Source organism: Centrocercus urophasianus, unplaced genomic scaffold, assembly GCF_019232065.1.
Source record: "Centrocercus urophasianus isolate 14NV4802_14NV808 unplaced genomic scaffold, USGS_Curo_1.0 seq_14, whole genome shotgun sequence".
Classification (NCBI taxonomy): Eukaryota; Metazoa; Chordata; class Aves; order Galliformes; family Phasianidae; genus Centrocercus; species Centrocercus urophasianus.
In genome coordinates this window covers 24,068,255-24,077,629 of record NW_024884586.1, presented here as the reverse complement: position 1 = coordinate 24,077,629, position 9,375 = coordinate 24,068,255, and the positions used below count along the sequence as shown (strand labels likewise).

At 37.2% G+C, this 9,375-nt stretch overlaps 1 long non-coding RNA gene across 3 annotated transcripts in view; it reads right to left on the bottom strand.

Annotated features, from left to right (window-relative positions):
• LOC122157967 overlaps window positions 1-9,375 on the bottom strand; it is a 54,096-nt gene that overhangs the window by 33,173 nt on the left and 11,548 nt on the right. For all 3 annotated transcript variants that reach the window (XR_006168089.1, XR_006168087.1, XR_006168088.1), the window contains exon 2: window positions 8,748-8,855. This is a non-coding gene — a long non-coding RNA (uncharacterized LOC122157967). The remainder of the gene's footprint in view (window positions 1-8,747; window positions 8,856-9,375) is intronic.

The following is a 9,375-nucleotide window of genomic DNA, read 5'->3' as shown; positions in this document are numbered from 1 at the left end:
TCCCAGTACTTCCTCATAGTCCTTGTTTGCCATATTTTCTTTCTGAATACAGAACTTCAAATATATGCCTGCATAATTCACTTTTTTGGTTCTACAGCTTCCTCAGGGATTTTTCCTACTACCCTTATTCTGCTTTAGCAAGAATCTTTCTGTTTCTCACACATGTGACTAACCAGAAAAAAAAAGAAAGAGCCCTTTTTTCTCCAGGAATAACATAGAAAAATAAATATAAAACACTTCCTAGCAATTTTGGCACATCTAGAATGATCTTTAGTCTTCAGTGCAGCTCTAAAGAACTTTTATCTACTTTTTCTTCTGACCAGTTCTATAAGTCTACCTGAGGTACCAACTTGAGCACATAACAGCAGTCCTAAGTGCCTCTAAATTACCTTCAGAAAATACCTGAGATGCCTCTCTTCCATTTACATGCCTGATTAAGTGCTTATTTGCTATGTAGAGCAAAGCTCTTACTTTGAAAGTTCTGTTTACTTAACAATTATCTTTTTGAAATAGAGCAAAGCGAGACATTTCTACTCTGGTATTTCCAAATCCCTCCTTGGCAATGTTAATCAATCCAAAACCTTTTTTCTCCTTTAAATAGAAGGCAGAATATATGAATGCAACAAATCAGGGTTGTTTTTGTGTTTTTTTTACTTTATGTTGTCATTCGAGGAGTCTCTAAATTTCTCTTCTGTAATACGAAGACACTGACCCCAGGCCAGCTTAGCAACTCTGCTCTACTCCAATGAGACAAAACTGGATTGCTGATAGGCTCTGTATAAAAGCAATTCCCAGATGGTCAGGGGCAGCTTCTGTGGCTACAACATATTCCCCTTTCCCAAAGACTTGGCATAAGCAGTTCTCTGGGAGAAAGTGGATATGTTTCTGTCAAATTCATCACAAAGTCGTGGTTAAGCAGTTGGCCATGGCTGAACATAGTGGTTCTTTAATTTGTCTAAATAAAAAGTCCTTTTCTTTGCCCACTTTTTCTTATGTAAAAAAACTTTTATTAGTTGTGTTAATCTTCCTCTTACCAAACTCTCACTTCCTTGTGATTTGAAGTGTATCTCATTGTTAACTGGTATTTATATAAATAACAATAAATCAGTTAGAGACTGATCTCAGACAAGATCACAACTGAGATTTAAAACTCAAAATTATATAACTCAGAGCAGAATCCAATGTTTCAATCTCTTCTATCCAAAATGATATAAATCTCTCATGAATGTGGCTAAAATTCTGCAACGTAGAGACAGCTCCAGTTCTTTCCTGTCTCTTCCTAGCTGTCTTCTTGGCCTTAATCTCATTGCTTTAATTTTCTCACATTCCATTTCTCCATCTTTAAAATGGTGTTAAACTTTACACCTTTGTTAAGTAGTGTGAGATAAACCAGTTAAATATTTTAGTAGTGCCTGAGTTTTATTAGTGTGTGGCTGGTATTGATTTCATTTTATGCAAATATTCTTTCATATTACATGAGACGTGTAACTGTTGAGTCATGGCCTGAGCCACTGATAGAGCACTCAGGGAAAAGAACTGGTCAGCCCTGAGAGCACAGGTGAAGACAATTCACATGCATGACCAGAAGGGGTGGAGCCTGGCTGCACCTCTCTTAGGCCCCATTTAGTGGCTGACTGTCACTAGGGAAGGGTCTCTTTCTGAAGGTCTTTCCTTAGTGAAGCTTTCCCTTACAAACCTAGAATCTTCTGATACAGGTGAGCAATTTTCTCTTCCTTTATAGTATCTTTGTATCATGCTAGTCTTTCTGTTGTCACTCCTTTGTTGTTAATGCCTTTCCCATCATACTGTTCTGTCCAATTGCTACAAGATGCTTTAGTAATCCAGTCAGGGTTTCAGTGCAAGGAAAAAGTTACCAGCTGAAGTGCTTAAATGGATAAGGATGGGCTTTGACCCAGTGAGAAGTGGGTAATTTATGAAATAAAACCATTCTGTGTTGCAGTTTTACTTGATAGTGGGTTTATGTATGAGTCATAAAACATATTTGATACAAGATGACTACTTGCTTTCTGTTTTTATTAAAACAAACAAACAAACAAACAACAATTGTATCTGCTCTTTGGCTATGCCCAGCTGTAGAACCCACCTGCCTGTGCTGTCATATTATGCTGCCCATTGCAGTATTCTGCCAGACAACCTCTAAGTATAATTTAGGAGTCAACATAGGCTAGTGACCACTTCCAGTAGTGGTTTGCATATAGCCACTGACTTGGAAGGGCAGAGAGAGGCATTAGCAGTGCTGATAGGATGAGGCCATGCCAGTTGGCTCAAGGCCTGGAGAATGTACTACAGCACTGTGCAGTAGGAAGGAGAAAGGAAGTGACTAAAATCTGCTATTGGTGCAAACTTTTGTTTAGAAAGATCTTGTTTTTTAAAAAAAAAAAAAAAAAAAAAAATCTGAATGTATTCACTCAGTTATTTTTTGTGGGTGGCATTATTTTTGAGCTGTGAGTGCCATTGATACTCAGTTCTAAAGTCAGGATTTAGCTTCTTTTTAATTGACTTACTAAATAGGCAGAAGGAAATCATGTTTCAGGAAATCAGAGGATTATATTAAAAGTTTCGTACTGAAAGCATTTTTTTACCTCTATTGTGCCTTATGCATAAAAGCTTTTAAGGCAATTGTACAAATATTCAAAATTAAATATTACAGGCTTAACATGAGATGCTGATAACAGCGTTTTGTATCTCGAAGCCTGCAATGAAGGAAAATATGAAGGCAAGTGCTGACTTCAGCTTGGCTGGATCTAAGCTTTTAGATGTTTCAGCTGTAGGTCCAAGCATCTCAGGATCCATTTTCAGTGCTGGAATATTTGTATACGTGATTCTACCTCTCATGTGCAAGATAACAGTCTTTGAGTACCGAGAATATCTAAAGGTTCAATGTCCCTAGCCTGAGAAGAGTTGGGTGGCTGACCATAGTTGACCTGCACTGACTTTCAGCAGTGTGGAAAGGCGCAAGTTGCTGTGGTTAGGGAATTCCCATAACCTTGCTTGAGTCTGTTTTTCATCAGAGGAAAGCATGTTGCAGGTTACTGTTTAGAACCAAGCAGGTTACTGTTTAGAACCAAGCAGGTTACCAGCAGCAGTTTTTGTAGGATGCTTCTCCTGAACTATTAAAGGTATTAAGGAAAGCACAATGCATTACAATCCAGATGCTCTCAGGATAGAAGAATGACTGAAAATGCAGGCAGATATTGGAGTTAAAAACCCTTTTCTCTCTTTCTTTCCTTATAAGCAATGTGATTATCTGCACAGATCTGCTTAAGAAATACATAATTGGCCAGGCACCAGCTGATAATTTGCTGGTGTTCAGTTTTAAAATGTGACTGTATTCTGAACTTCTGGCATAGCTTTTTTCTTTTTTTAAGTCATGAATGAAATCAATTAACTTGTTTTTCATTGTTTAAACTAATCCAAGTACTTTTTGAATCCCCTGGTAACTGCTCTACCTCCTGCACTGTATTTCCAGTGGGGAAACCTGCTATTCCCAAGCTGTAACACAATTACATTGACTTGCTTTTCCTTGGCGCTAAAAATTCAGGCTAATTGTGCAGCGCATAAACCCCTTCAGTGCTCTAAGTCTACCTTAAAGGGACTTGTTTGAACATTCCAATCCCAGTGTGAAGAACAGCCAACCAACACACACTGCTTCATTTTGGCGAAGCTACAGATAAAGCTTTTGTGTTGTTCTTAAGATAACACTCTTTGTACACAGGTGTCCCATCAAGTTACTTATTTACGAGTTACAACATTCCCTTAAGTCCTCTACTGCATACCAGTGTGTACAGAAACACACACATACATTAAGAAGCAGAGAGGTAAGGAAGACTGATATTCTGTCCATGAGGGGCATCCTGGGCTTATAACACTCCATTCTTACAAGTCCAACCAGCTTGACTGATCTTTGCTAGGAATCAGAAGTTCCAGGACAGCCATATCATGCACAAGCAGAGTTATCTCTGCTTACTATATCAGATGTGGACTTAAAACTTAGGCAATCTTTACTGTATATTCTGTTATACTGAAGTATAGCTGAGATCTTTTATGCAGGAAGATAATTGTTAATGAACTGATCAGATTTTCAGTTCATTTAATGTGTAAAGTATTTGCATGATAAAACATCATGCATTTCACTGTCATTCTTATGCTTAGCAGAGAATGTGCTATGCAGAATTAATGAAAGAAATTATATTATGTTCTCTGCAATGTTTATTCTATGTACTATCACCATGTTATTTGATTATTCTGATCAGTTTAAGCCTGACTGTCACAACACTCATGCAAAGAAAGGGCAGATGTTTCAGAAATATAATGGTAGTATTTTATCTGTGGTGCACAAAATTATGGACAACATTTTAAATTGCCCTGTGAACTCAGAATACCTTCAGCTTAAGAATATATTTGTTAGCTCAGAATTTCAGGACTTGAGACTTGCTTGTTTTTCTAGTAAGCAGGGTAACTTCCAAGGTAAATGTGTTCCTTTTGAAATTAGATTTTGCGTGCATATAGATATTCTTAGTTGTCTAATAAACAGCTTTTTGTTTAGGAACTAAAGATTGGCAACTACTATATGCTGTTAGTATTGCTTCAACTGAAATAAGGATGTGCAAAATTACATGTGTATACAATCACCTGTCTCAGAGGGCTTGATGACAGATAGATGTCTTTACACAGACTTGAATTCATCTGCAACCAGTAACACAGAAAAGATAATCTGAGTAGCAAAAGTGAATTGGTTTACATTTTCAATTACTTGCTTGAGAGCTAATCTTGATCTTCTTGAATTTGCTGGCAAAATTCACGCAAACATCAGCTGTGTGGGAACAGCCCCTTGTATCAACAAGAACTGAATCTACATGGAGATGTCAGTTACTGGCCCACCTGCCAGTCCTGCATAAGAAAACATGAATAACCTGAGTCTCATTCAGTGTTTGTACTTGTGGCCCCAGGAAGAGTCAGGATATATGGCACAAGATTCAGCAGCCAATTACTGCTTTATGCTTACTGAGTAATTCATTGAAAAATGGACAATAGAAGAAGAGTGCTTAATGCTTTTACTCAATTCTGAAAATTTGACTAAGATGTGTGACTGAACCAAGCAGAAGCTTGGCACTAAATCTGCTTATTAGTATTGGCACTATACACACACACACACACACACACACATGTATATTTAAGAGGAAGAAGCTCTAAGAGCTCTAAAGAGCTGGAATATTTTGACTTGAAAATTGGCAATTGAGATTGTCTGGGGGGTGGACAGAGGTAGGAACTGTTTTATTGAGCAGATGAGAATTCTGAATGCAGCAGGAAACATAACTGACAAAGCTTTCCGAAAATGCCGGCACTGATATTAAATATATGCCTCATTCCATTTGAGTAATAAGAGTCCTGTGAGTTAAATTTATTTCTCACTGTGGTGAAAAACATGTCCCACACACATGTGATGTGGCACTGGGAGAAAAAGGAAACAAACTTGGGGGGAAGTGCTGCCAGTACTGCCAACTCTGGGCTCACAGCTCAGCCCCTCCCTGCCCCAGGCAAGGGAAATCTCAAGGAACTGGTATTATATTAGAGAATATTAGAACCGAAATCTTTATAGTCACAGGACAAGTCCATCTGCTTCTCCATAAGTGCAAGGTCCATCTTCTAGAGCCTTCCTGACCCTTTGTAGGTTCTGGATGAAACCATAACTGGAAGGAGCCGGAAGGGACAACATTGCCTTGATTCTTACACGGTAGTCTTTTATGATCTATCACTTTTTAAAATGAAATATGGGGAAAGAAACCATCAGACATTTCCGTGAGGACAGTATACTTGCTGTTATGCTTCCCCACTCTTGGCAGATGACAAAGGCATTGAATGTCAATAATTAGAACATATGGGCAAAATTTTTTTTACCCCTTCCACTCCCAGATGCTCACTTTTTCTTGTGGCAAAGTATGGCTTCAGCATTTGATCTCTTCTAGTCACCTCTCCCATCCCTTTGATGAAATTAGTTGCATATGTAGGTTTGTGTTTGTATGTTTCCTAATTTCAGATAAGATCTAAAACTGTATTTCAAACAAGAGGAACATAAGTGGGCACAGTTAATTACTTTTTATTAATGTCTTTTTCTACAAACTTCTCACAGAGCAGAGCACTGGTCTCCACAGATTTTTTTTTTAATTTTTTTTTTTGACTCTTCATGTATGTTGATTAGCTATTTTATATATTGATTTCTGGTAGCTCAGCCTCTTCTGTAGGAAACAAAAGCATCGTAAATAGAAAAAAAAAAAATCAGGAAAAAATATACAAATGGCATAAAGAAAATAGCAATGGGCAAATATGATTCCACACAATTTCCTGATTTGTAGTATATGACAGTAATGGACTTCATACCATAAGGGTGTTACAACTCTAACAAAAAAAATAGGGTATTATTGAAGGGTTATTTCAGATCTTGATCCTAATGATGGCAGATCCAAAGTAGCAGAACACGAAAATGGTGTAAAAAAATTTACTTAGGTGTTTTACAGGAATAGTCTGCATTATATGATTACATGGCTTTATTAAAGAAAGCTTTCTCATGCAAATAGTCTGATGGAAGTCTCGGCCTATTCTACACACCAGTCTTAGTGGAAAGGGATTGCATTTCTCTTCTTTCCAGTTGTTAGGAACTTGTTTGTTCATATAGTCAAGCATTATAAAACCTGGCAGATTTATATATCTTATTTAGGATACTAAATTAGTAATATATTGCAGAGGAAGTATGTCTGAAGTAGAAATCTTCAATGAAACTGTTAGGGAAATATCAAATTTTCACCAATTCCAGTTTTTGTACAAGAATTACAGGTCGCATTTGTTTGAAAGAACGTGTGGTATGCGTGAAAGAATGATTCATAGAAGGGCGGAAAAAGAAGAGAGGAAGAGAATGCAAAATCAGTGCGAAATGAGCTCAGGAACAACTTTGAAATCTAAAAAGATGGATTTCAAGTAAATATGAATGAGAGTAGAAGTTACCTCCTGTGTATTGGATCTTTCCTTGAAATGTTTTCTGTGGATGGGGCGATCAGGAAAGGGATTTATTTTAAATGCTAGTCACACTTTGTTAGGTGCAGTCTGAGAAGCACGTAATACGGGAAGAGCTTCTACATGAATAACTATATAATTACTCAGTCTCATGTTTAAAAATTTAATATTAAAAATAGATTATTTCAAGTCAGAGAAAACCATTTCATCTTAGAGCTGTTCATCATGTTGGCTGATGCATATTGAAACTCCTGCTCCCTGCGTACAGTTTGATACTAGCTACTGCATTTTTCAGCTGGTGATTATTCAGTCAACAATGAGAAGAGAGCTATTATCTATTATCAGGATGGCAGTGATGTGATAGTAACAATTCTGCTCAGAAAGATTCAAGGATTCATCCAAAATCATGGAATAGGGTATCCTGATCTGAAGGTGCCACAGAAAGGCGCCACCTTCAGAGTCTTTGTGGATTTTGTGCTGAAATAGGATTTATTTGTGATCATACAGCAAAGGCAGTGTTCTCAGAACTGTTTCTAAGAATAGCAGGATGAATTCTTCAGCTGTTCTGAGTAATTTCAGAGCAGCATATATTGTGTGTTTCTCTATCCCATGAGAGCCTTTTGATCGTGAAAATACATAATTTTACATCAGTGATTTTTGGATTCTTTTTTCATTCATATTAGCTTGACTTGCTGGAGAAATTTACTTTGCTGCACAGTGTTTGAAGAATCTCTGTGGAATTTGGAAAGCAATAGATGCATCAGCTTTAGAACTTCACATTTCTTCACCTTAACTCTGAGCAAATGACAAAAGACTGTGGAAAACTAAGTGGTAGACTTGAAAAAGAAGAATCTGAGAGAAACAGCGAAGCATCTGAACCACAAGAGAACTGTCCTCAGAAGATTCATTATGATGCTGTCAAAGCTTACTGCATGTGTTTCAATTGATATAAGTAATCACTAGCATCTTTATGAGCAGTGAAGTATAGTTATGGCCAGCACGGGAGATGGCAATGATATGGCAGATTGGGTTATTCCATAGTAAATGTCAGCTGTCACCAGTCCTGAAAGCCATTGATTGGCTCTGTTACTAATGGGAGATAAAACAAAAATCAACATTATTGACATTATAGAAGGAAGGAAAAAAAGTGGTGGAAAGATTAAAGAACAAAGGAAAAGCAATCTGATCTATCTGAATCTAAGTGAATCTGGCTGAAATGTCCAGAGGTTTCGTCAACAGGAGAGGCTGCTTCTTTTACATTCCGCAGCTCTTGTTTGTCCCAGGGTCAGATAGCTTCAGGACTGCCTTAACTAATACCTGGAACACAAGGCTGATGGAGTAGTTTGGTTAGCAAATAATTGTGAAAGTATAAATTTCATGTGACAATGTATCTCCTGTGACAACGCCTTGCACTGTCAGCTAGGCAAGAGATCTCAAGAAGCGTATCTTCTAAAAGCAAAATTGAAGATTTACAAGCAAATTTGGCAGTATGAATATTTGTTTTAAAGTTCAGAAAAAGAAAAAATGGCACAAAATATTTTGACAAATATTTATCTTATGAAGCCATTTAAACCATGACATACCACATCAACACATCTCTGATGGCTTCAGCAGGAACTCAAGCTGAATGTGCTGAATGACTGTTTTGCTTAACTCCTCCTCATGCCAGAAGATAAATGTACTTTGTTTTTCTGTTTTGAAACTTGAACTATACTTACAGGAGTGCTGCTCAGATTGTTATCAGTTTGAATACAGGTAATCACTAGGTTCATTCAGGAGGGCACAGCAGCAAGCAGACAATATCTCAAGACTTCATTGGCAGGAATCTAAAAAGACAGGAGTTTGAAGAACATCCTCAGAACTTATTTTCCATTGGACAGCCTCTTGCAGCTCTTTATGTAGTCCCTGTCCTGTAAATAGCAAGATTCTTTGTTGTCAGGTAATTGAAGAAAGCAATGGTTATTTTATTAGCACTCTTTCACTGGGTTTATTGGAATTCTATATACAATATGTCAATCAGCTGCTGTTTCCATTGACTTCCAAGAAAGTTTTGCTCTTTGATTTTCTCTTGAGGCTCTTAAAACTTCTTAATTTCCCAAAATATTTGCTAACCCACTTTTAGTATTCTTACTCTTATTATTCTTAATTGTTTCATAGCCAGTCAAGATAAATAACAGTTCCTAGCAATCTCAGATATGTAATATTTTCAGGTATATATATTCTCTACTAACTGCAGGAGAATAATGTGTGGTTAACATATTCGATGGAAATCAAGACGTCTGGAATCAATTCATGTTCTTACCACACAGACTTGGTGCAACCTTGGGCAAATCACAGCAGGAAAAA